At 32.3% G+C, this 9,093-nt stretch overlaps 1 non-coding gene across 1 annotated transcript; it reads right to left on the bottom strand.

The window, feature by feature from the left end:
- Positions 1-7,616: 7,616 nt before the first annotated feature.
- On the bottom strand, positions 7,617-7,721 carry LOC111724259. The gene has a single exon (XR_002772587.1). It is a non-coding gene; the product is annotated as a U6 spliceosomal RNA (small nuclear RNA).
- Positions 7,722-9,093: the final 1,372 nt, after the last annotated feature.

Genomic DNA, 9,093 nt, shown 5'->3' with positions numbered 1-9,093 from the left:
AAATAAAACATAAGTACATATAAACATAAGTATGTATAGGTATTTCACTTAGGTTGCTTTCATATTTTGGCTGTTGTGAATAATGCTGAAATAAAGATGGGAGTGCAGATATCCTTTCCACAGACTGATTTCATTTCCTTTGCATGTATACCCAAAAGTGGGATTGCTGGATCATATGGTAATTCTAATTTAGGTTTTTGAGGAAACTCCTTTCTATTTGCCAAAATGGCTATACTAGTTTTCATCCCTACTGGAAGTGTATAGGAGTTCCCTTTTTTCCCCCCACATCTTTACCAGCACTTATTATCATTTGTCTTTTTATTAATAGCCATTCCAGCAGGTGTGAAGTAATAGCATATTGTTGCTTTCATTTTTATTTACCTGATGATTAGAGAGGTCTAGCTTTTTGTTTTTTAATGTATGTTGATCATTCATATTGATTCTTTTGAGAAATACCTCTTCAGATCCTTTGACCATTTTTTAGTTGGGTTATTTATTTTCTTTTGATTAAGTTGTTTGAACTCTTTGTATTTTTTGGATATTAGCACTGTATCAGATACATGGCTTGCATATCTTTTCTTGTTATTCATGGGTTGTCTCTTCACTTTGTTAATTATTTTCATTGTGATGCAGAAATTTTTAGTTCGATGCAATCACATTTGCTCATTTTTGCTTTTGTTATCTGGGCTTTAGGAATCCTACTTAAGAAATCATTGCAGAGACCAATGTTGTGAGGCTCTTGTATGTTTTTTTCTGATAGCTTTGTAGTTTCATGTACTATGTGTATTTCATCTATTTGGGGTTTGTTTTTGTATATGTGGTATGAGATGAAGAGCTAATTTCATTCTTCTGCTTGTGATTATCTAGTTTTCCCAACACCGTTTGTTAAAGACAGACTGTCCTTTCCCCATTGTGTATTTTTGGCACCTTTGTTGATAAATATTTGGATTTTTTTCTGGCCTTTCTATTATATTCTGCTGGTCAATGTGTTTTTCTTTTTATTTTTTCCTTTGCAAGTACCATGATCTTTTAATTAAAATAGTTTTATTATATATGTAAAATCAGGGAATGTAATACCTCTCGGTTTTTCTTTTTTCCCTCAAGATTAATTTGACTATTTGGAATCTTTTCTTTTTCCAAATAAATTTTAGGATAGTTTCTCTATTTCTGTGAAAAATGACATTGACATTTTGATATCAATTGCACTAGATCTGTAGATAGCTTTGGGTAGTGTTCATTAGCCAATAAATACATAATAAAAATGTGGTGCATAAAAATCCCAAAAAGAAAAAATTTGGTCACTTACAACAATATGGAGGGAACTGTAGGACATTATGCTATGTAAAATATGGCAGGCAAAAAAAGACAAATGTTGTATAATTTCACTTTTATGTAGAATCTAAAAATTTCACTCTCTTAGAAATAGAAATAGAGAATAGAAAGATAGATGGTTGCCAGAATCTGAGGGAAGGGAAATAATGAGGAAAGAAAAGATGTGGGCCAGAGGTTACTAAGTTTCAGTTAGAGTAGAGGAACAAGTTTCATTGATGCATTACATTTCAGAGTGACCACAGTTAATAATAATCAAAACTGTGAATAATATTCACAGTTCTATATTTCAAAATTGCTAACTAGTAGATTTTAAACATTCTTACCATAAAAATAAATTGTCAAAGTGATAGATATATTAATTAGCTTCATTGAATCTTTCTATAATATATACCTAGAGCAAAATGTCAATTGTACCCCATAAATATAGATAATTGTTGCCAATTAAAAATAAATAAATATATAAATACATTTAAAACTAGGGCCTCTAAATTAATATCAGAAAAATATATTTCAAGATAAAAATTGTTACTAGGGATTTTATTGCTTATAAGGAAGATTTAATCAGAATATGTAATAATCATAAACATGAATGCAACTAACAACATAACTACAGAACACATAAAGTAAAAATTTGCACAGTGATAAGGAAAAAGTAGCAAATTTATAAGCAGAGTAATATTCTTAATAGATCTCTTTAACTGTTACAAAAGGAATATTAAAACATAGTAAAGGCCAGGAGTGGTGGTTTGTGCCTGTAATTTTAGCACACTGGGAGGCTGAGACAGATGGGTGGCTTGAGTTCAGGAGTTTGAGACAAGCTTGAGCAAACTGAGATCTGTCTGTACTAAAAATAGGAAAACTAGCCAAGCATTGTGGTGTGTTCCCATAGTCCCAGCTACTCAAGAAGCTGCGTCAAGAGTATTGCATGTGCCCAAGAGTTTGAGGTTGCCATAAGCTGTGATGTCACAGCACTCAACTCCAGGGTGACAGAGTGAGACTCTGCCTCAAATAAACAAATAAATAAAATTTAGTGAAGATAGAAATTTTGAAAAACGTACTGAAAAATATAAGCTATATAAAAATTCTGAAAAATCCAGAGCATACTCCTTTTAAAAATTATCCATGTACTGGTTATAAACACTGACAATGTAATAGCATGAATGGAAGCTTCAACCCATACCAGAAATTTTATATCAAGTTGACCATTATCTCTGAATATATTGCATGAAAATCTGAGATCAATGAAAATGATATCTCCCAATCAATCATACCATGTGTTTAAACACTGAAAAAGGAAAAGGCTACTTCTGGTATTTCATGAAACAAAAAAGAAGATATAATGAATAATAACCAATTATTTAAAACTAAATAACAAAATTAGTACCTAAAAAAATCTGTCAGGTAAAATTAAAGTGTTATTTAGATGGAAATTTGTAGCTTTTAAGAAATATATTAGGAAATATTAGAGTTTAAAAATTAATAAAGTGCTTAGCTCAGTAAGTGAGATAAAAAGCAATAGAGAAAACCCAAGTAAAATAGAAGCAAGGATGTAGTAAAGACAAGAGCAAATATTGACAAAAAAGGAACAAATTAATGAAATTGAAGCTAGCTATTTAAAAGACTATAAAAACAGAAAAATATCTGGTAAGATTAACTGAGAAAAGAAGAAATAAGCAAAAATAAATATATTTAGGAAAAAATCATATCGGACATGTAAAAATTTTTACAGAAAACTTTATTTTAGTAAATGTGATAATTTAGATAAAATAGATAATTATTGAAAACTATGTAAAAAGAAAGAAAATATCGATGGTGTCTGTGGCTCAAAGGAGTAGGGCGCTGGCCCCGTATGCCAGAGGTGGCAGGTTCAAACCCAGCACCAGCCAAAAACTGCAAAGAAAAAAAAAAAAAAAGAAAGAAAATATCTAAATAGGCCAGTTAATATTAAAAGTAAACTTACTTACATATAGATTTTATCAGTCTTTCTCTAGAAAGACATGAGACCTTGTTGTTTTGTAAGTGAACTTTACCAGACACTCAGGGAAGAAATTGACCATTTTTTTAACAATTTTTTTTTCTGAGTAAAGGAAAGAATTCTACTCTTAGATTTTATGATATTAGTATTAGCTCAATTCCAAAACTGGAGAAAGATAATGCAGGAATGAAAAGATTATAGATCGCTTGTAATGAGATAGAGACAAAAATCATAAATAAAATATTAGCAAACTAAATTAGATAATTATTAAAAACTATGCAAAAGATGTATTTTTACATAGAAATGCAAAATTTCTTTAAGACTATAAAGAAATGCAAAATTTATTAAGACTATAAAGCCTATCATAATACCCTATAATATTAACAAATTACAGGAGAAAAATATATAATTACTTCAATTGATACTGTAAAACTGTTTGATAATATTCACTACACCACTATCATAAAAATTCTCAATTAACTAAATAGAAAAAATAAAAAAGGGTGTCCATTATCAAAATAAAACTATAAAGGTCTCAAATTTAAGATTTAAATAATATAAAGTATGTTGTCTAACATAACAAGATTACATTAGAAATTAACAAAGGAAAATATGCAGAAAAAAATCATCAAATTTTATTCATTTACCATGTAATTAATAACATAATTGGAAATAACTATGGGCCAAAGAAGAAATTACAATGAGACCTAGAAAACTAGAAAATACCATAAACTGATTGAAAATGAAATCACAACGTATCAAAATGTATGGGATACATACAACTAAAGCAGTTTTTTAAATGTTTATGGTAGGAAAAGAGGTGCCTCAAATCAATAAGACAATCTTCCAACAAAGAAACTTAAAGAATGAAAAGAGCAAAGTAAACCCAGAGCAATCAGAAGAAGGAAAGACTAAAATCTAAGTACATAGTTCATTGATATAGAAAATAATAAAAAAGAAAAATTTGATGCAGCTAAAATGTTATCCTTTGAACAGATTAATGAAACTAATGACTTGCTAGAAAGATGATGAGGTAAAAAAGGAAGAGGGTACAAATTGCCCTCGTGGAGAAGAAGAGTTGGCATCTCTATCAATGCTAAAAATAAAGAACGGACAATAATGAAATATTATAATCAAGTTCATGCCAAAGAAATCAATTTTGTGAATCTTTTTATTATCGTGACACTATAACTGAACAAAGATATTATACTTAAAAGACACTACACAACCATATCACTTAAGGATATAGACACAAAAATCATTGAGAATTTCTTCCACAAATCAAGTACAGCACACACAAAAAGGTCATAATGCATCATAACCAAAAGGTATTTATCCCATCAAACAAGATTAGTTTAGCCTTCTAAAATCATTCAATGTCATTCACTACAATAGTAGGCTAAAAAAGAAAAATTATCTCTATGGATGCAGAAATATATTTGCTAAATTTGATACATATTCATGATTAAAACTCTGCAAACTAGGAATGGCAGGGAACTTCCTCAGCCTGATAAAGGGAATCTAGCAGAAACTTAGAGCCAACTTTATACTTAATAGTGAAAGACTAAATGCTTCCCCCCCAAACAAAAACAAGCATAAATGTCCCTGCTCACCATTTGTGTTTATAATATTACTATTGGAGGTCTGAGCTTATGCAATCAGGCAAGAAAAAGACATAAACAGCATCCAAATTAGACAAAAGAAGCAAGATTCTTCATTAATAGAAATGTGATTATCTATAGCGTCCTCAAACTATGGCCTGTGGGCCACATGCGGCGTGCCTAGGACATTTATCTGGACCTCCGGGTGTTTTTGCCACCATTGTGTGTCCCGCTTAGCCGCCCACTCATCCCTGGGCCCACAGTCTGGCCCTCCAACTGTCTGAGGGACAGTGAACTGGCCCCCTGTTTAAAAAGTTTGAGGACCCCTGGTCATTCTGTAACTAATAAGTGAGTTTAGCAAAGCCAAGGATACAGTCAATGAATAAAAATTAAAAGTGCTTGTCATAGTAGAAAAGGACATTTAAAAATCAAAATAACAATAAACAATACCCTTTACTAGAATGTAAAAAATAAAAATGAAATACATAGGGACAAATGTAATGAACTATTTATAAGATCTGTGCATTAAGAGCTATAGAATACTGCTGAATTAAGTTAAAGAAATACGGAGATAAAACATGTTATGTATTGGAAGAGTATTGCTCAATTCAATATTATTAAATTCAACTATGGAATGAATAAAATCTCATCAAAATTCCAGTAGAAATTTTTTTTGAAATTGGAAAGCTGGATATATGCCTAATAGAGGAATTATAGGATCAAATAGCAGGTCTATTTTTAGTTCTTTAAGTGTTCTCCAGATGTCTTTCCAAAAGGAACCTATTAGTTTGCAATCTCACCAGCAGTGTAGAAGTGTTCCCTTTTCTTCACACTCACGCCAGCATCTGTGATTTTGGGATTTTGTGATATGGGCTAATCTTACTGGTGTTAGATGATATCTCAAAGTAGTTTTGGTTTGCATTTCTCTGATGATTAAAAATGGTGAGCACTACAAGATATTTGTATCAGAATGTTTATTGCAGCCCAATTCATAATTGCTAGGTCATGATAGACGCCCAAGAGCCCATCGATCCATGAATGGATCAATAAATTGTGGTATATGTACACCATAGAATACTATGCAGCCATTAAGAAAGATAGAGACTTTATCTCCTTCAATGTTTACATGGAGGGAGCTGGAAAATATTCTTTTTAGCAAAGTATCCCAAGAATGGAAGAAAAAGTATTCAATGTACTCAGCCCTACTATGAAACTAATTTATAGCTTTCATAGGAAAGCTATAACCCAATTTTAGCCCAGGAACATGGGGAGAGGGGAGAGGGAGGGGAGGGTGGATGGAGGGAGGGTGATTGGTCAGATCATGCCTATGGTTCATCCTGTAATGGTACATGTGAATCTCTCTAAATGTAGAATATAAATGTCTTAACACAATAACTAAGAAAAAGACATGAAGGCTATGTTAACCAGTTGGATGAAAGTATTTTGAATTGTATACAGAAACAGTACACTGTACCCCATGATAGTATTAATGTACACTGCTATGATTTAATAAAAAAATAAAAATAAAATAAAAAAGAAATTGGAAAGCTGATTCTAAAATTTATGTGGTAGTATAAAAATCTTAATAAACACTTCTTGAAGAATTATAGTACCTAAATTGAAGCTTACTATAAAACTATAGTAATCAAGCCATTGTGCTATTGGTGGAGAGACAGACATAATGGATCAATGAAAAGAATGGAAAGTGGAAAAATAGACCTTCGTATATATGGTCAATTGAATTTCAACAAAGCTGCCAAAGTAATTCCAAAGGGAAATAATAGCCTTTTCAACAAATGGCACTTGAACAATTGGATGTCCAGATAGAAAACAAAATGAAACCAAACACTTATAACACTATATAAATAATGAATTTTAAGTGAATTATACATGTAAATATGAGAGCAACTAAAATTGTAAAGTTTCTAACTCGAAAAATAGGAAAAAATAGTAGTGACCTTGAGCTAGGCAAGGATTTCGCAAAATACACAGAATAAACATGAAAAGAAAAAAATTGTAAATAGAACTTCATAAAAATTAAAAACTGCTGTTCAGGGTGGTGCCTATGGCTCAAAGGAGTAGGACGCTGGCCCCATATGCCAGAGGTGGTGGGTTCAAAGTCAGCCCCAGCCAAAAACTGCAAACAAACAAACAAACGAACTACTGTTCATAAGATAAGAAAATAAAAAGACTGGAAGAAAATATTTGCAAATTGTCAGTATTCATGTATAAGGAACTCCCACAACTCAATAAGAATAAGGAATAGAACCTGACTTTTAGAATTGTGTCTTTAGGAGTTGGGCTGACATTTTGCCAAGGAAGATATGGGGAAGGCAAATAAAAACCTGAAAAAGCACTCAAAATCATTTGTCTTTAGAGAAAAACAATTTGAAACTATAATTTAAAAACCAGTGTACATCCCCTAGAACATCTACATTTAAAATGACTCATACTACCAAGTATCCGTTGAAGACACAGATCACCCATAAGTCCTGCAGCTCTCGTGCATGGCTGCTAGGAATAAAAAACGATGCAATCATTTGAAACACAGTCTCTTAGAAAGTTATAATGTTTACCATATTGTAACTAGTAATCCCATTCATAGTTGGTTGCCCAAGATAAATGAAAACTTACCTCCACACAAAGACTTTGATGGTATTAAAACTGCAACACTCCGGCTATTGACTGCTCCAGCAAAGGCATTCGAAAAGCAGGAGGAAAGCTTCACCAATTTGTGTATCATCCCGTGCAGAGGTCATGCTAATCTTCTCTGTATCGTTCCAATCTTAGTATATGTGACATATGTATATTATGGAATACTATTCTGTTGTAAAAAGATGGAGACTTTACATCTTTTATGTTTACCTGGATGGAGTTGAAGCATCTTCTTCTTCTTCTTTTTTTTTGTTGCAGCTTTTGGCCGGGGTTGGGTTTGAACCTGCCACCTCCGGCATATGGGGCTGGCGCCCTACTCCTTGAACCACAGGCGCCACCCTGAAGCATATTCTTCTTAGTAAAGTATCTCAAGAATGGAAAAAAAGGTAAGCAATGTACTAAATACTATTATGAAACCGCTATATGATCACTTACACATTTATACGAATGATGAAACACAAATACAGTCCAGCAAGAAGGAGGGGAGAGGTGGGAGAGAGAAGGGGGAGGGGGAGGGCTAGTGGAGGGAGGAGGTGGGACCCTGCCTAATGTACACAATGCAAGGGTACATTTCAAAGCAACTAAGAGTAAATTATAAATGTCCTACCACAAAACATAAGTAAGTCAGGCTATAGTTATGTTAATCAGTTTGATTTAAGCATTCCATATTGTATATCAAATCATCACATTGTACCCGATTAATGCTTTCAGTCATGATTTGATAAAAAAAATTAAAAAAAAAGAAAAACAGAAGGAACAAAGATTATTCTGACCTTCGTGCTGTTTCTTAAAAGCAAAAGATGAAACTCCCATGTGAAAGATGGAACACCTTTATCCTCAAAGATGAGACATTGAGATCAAGAGAATTCTGTATAGGCCTTGTTAAGTAACTTTCATCTTTTAATTCTTTCTGCATAATTAGCTGCTTCTTCACAACTTACTATTCTTTGTCCAACTAATATATAAGTAACTGACTGTTTTTTTGGGTCTTCATTTTTTTAGGAATGGTTCTGTGCCATATGAACCTGGTATTAAATACATTTGTATGTTTTTCATCTATTAATTTACTTTATGTCAATTTAGTTATCTAACCTAGCCAGAACCTTAAAAGGATGAATAGGCTTTTGTTCACCTACAGCTTGTACTTGAACATTCATAGCAGCTGCATTCATGATCATGAAAGTACTGGAAACAAGTCGAATATTTATCACTGATGAGTGGATAAACAAATTGTGATATATTCACAGTAAAATATTACTCAGCTACAAAAAGGGTCATACTGCTGTTATAAACAACAACACCAATGAGTCTCAAAACCACTGAGCTAAATGAACAAATTGAGACACCAGATGAATTAGAAAAAATATATATATATGATATCTATATGCACAAGATCAGTAGCTGCCAGAGATTGTCGATTGGGGAGGAGATTAATTACAAATGGGCATGAGAGAACTTTTCAGGGTGATGGAAATATTCTATTCCATGATTGTGACTATGTAATTTGTCACAACTTATCAAATTGTACAT

Source organism: Otolemur garnettii, unplaced genomic scaffold, assembly GCF_000181295.1.
Source record: "Otolemur garnettii isolate 467f Iridium unplaced genomic scaffold, OtoGar3 scaffold00020, whole genome shotgun sequence".
NCBI lineage: Eukaryota > Metazoa > Chordata > Mammalia > Primates > Galagidae > Otolemur > Otolemur garnettii.
Note: the sequence above shows the minus strand (reverse complement) of the source record. Positions and strands in the feature narration are given on the sequence as shown.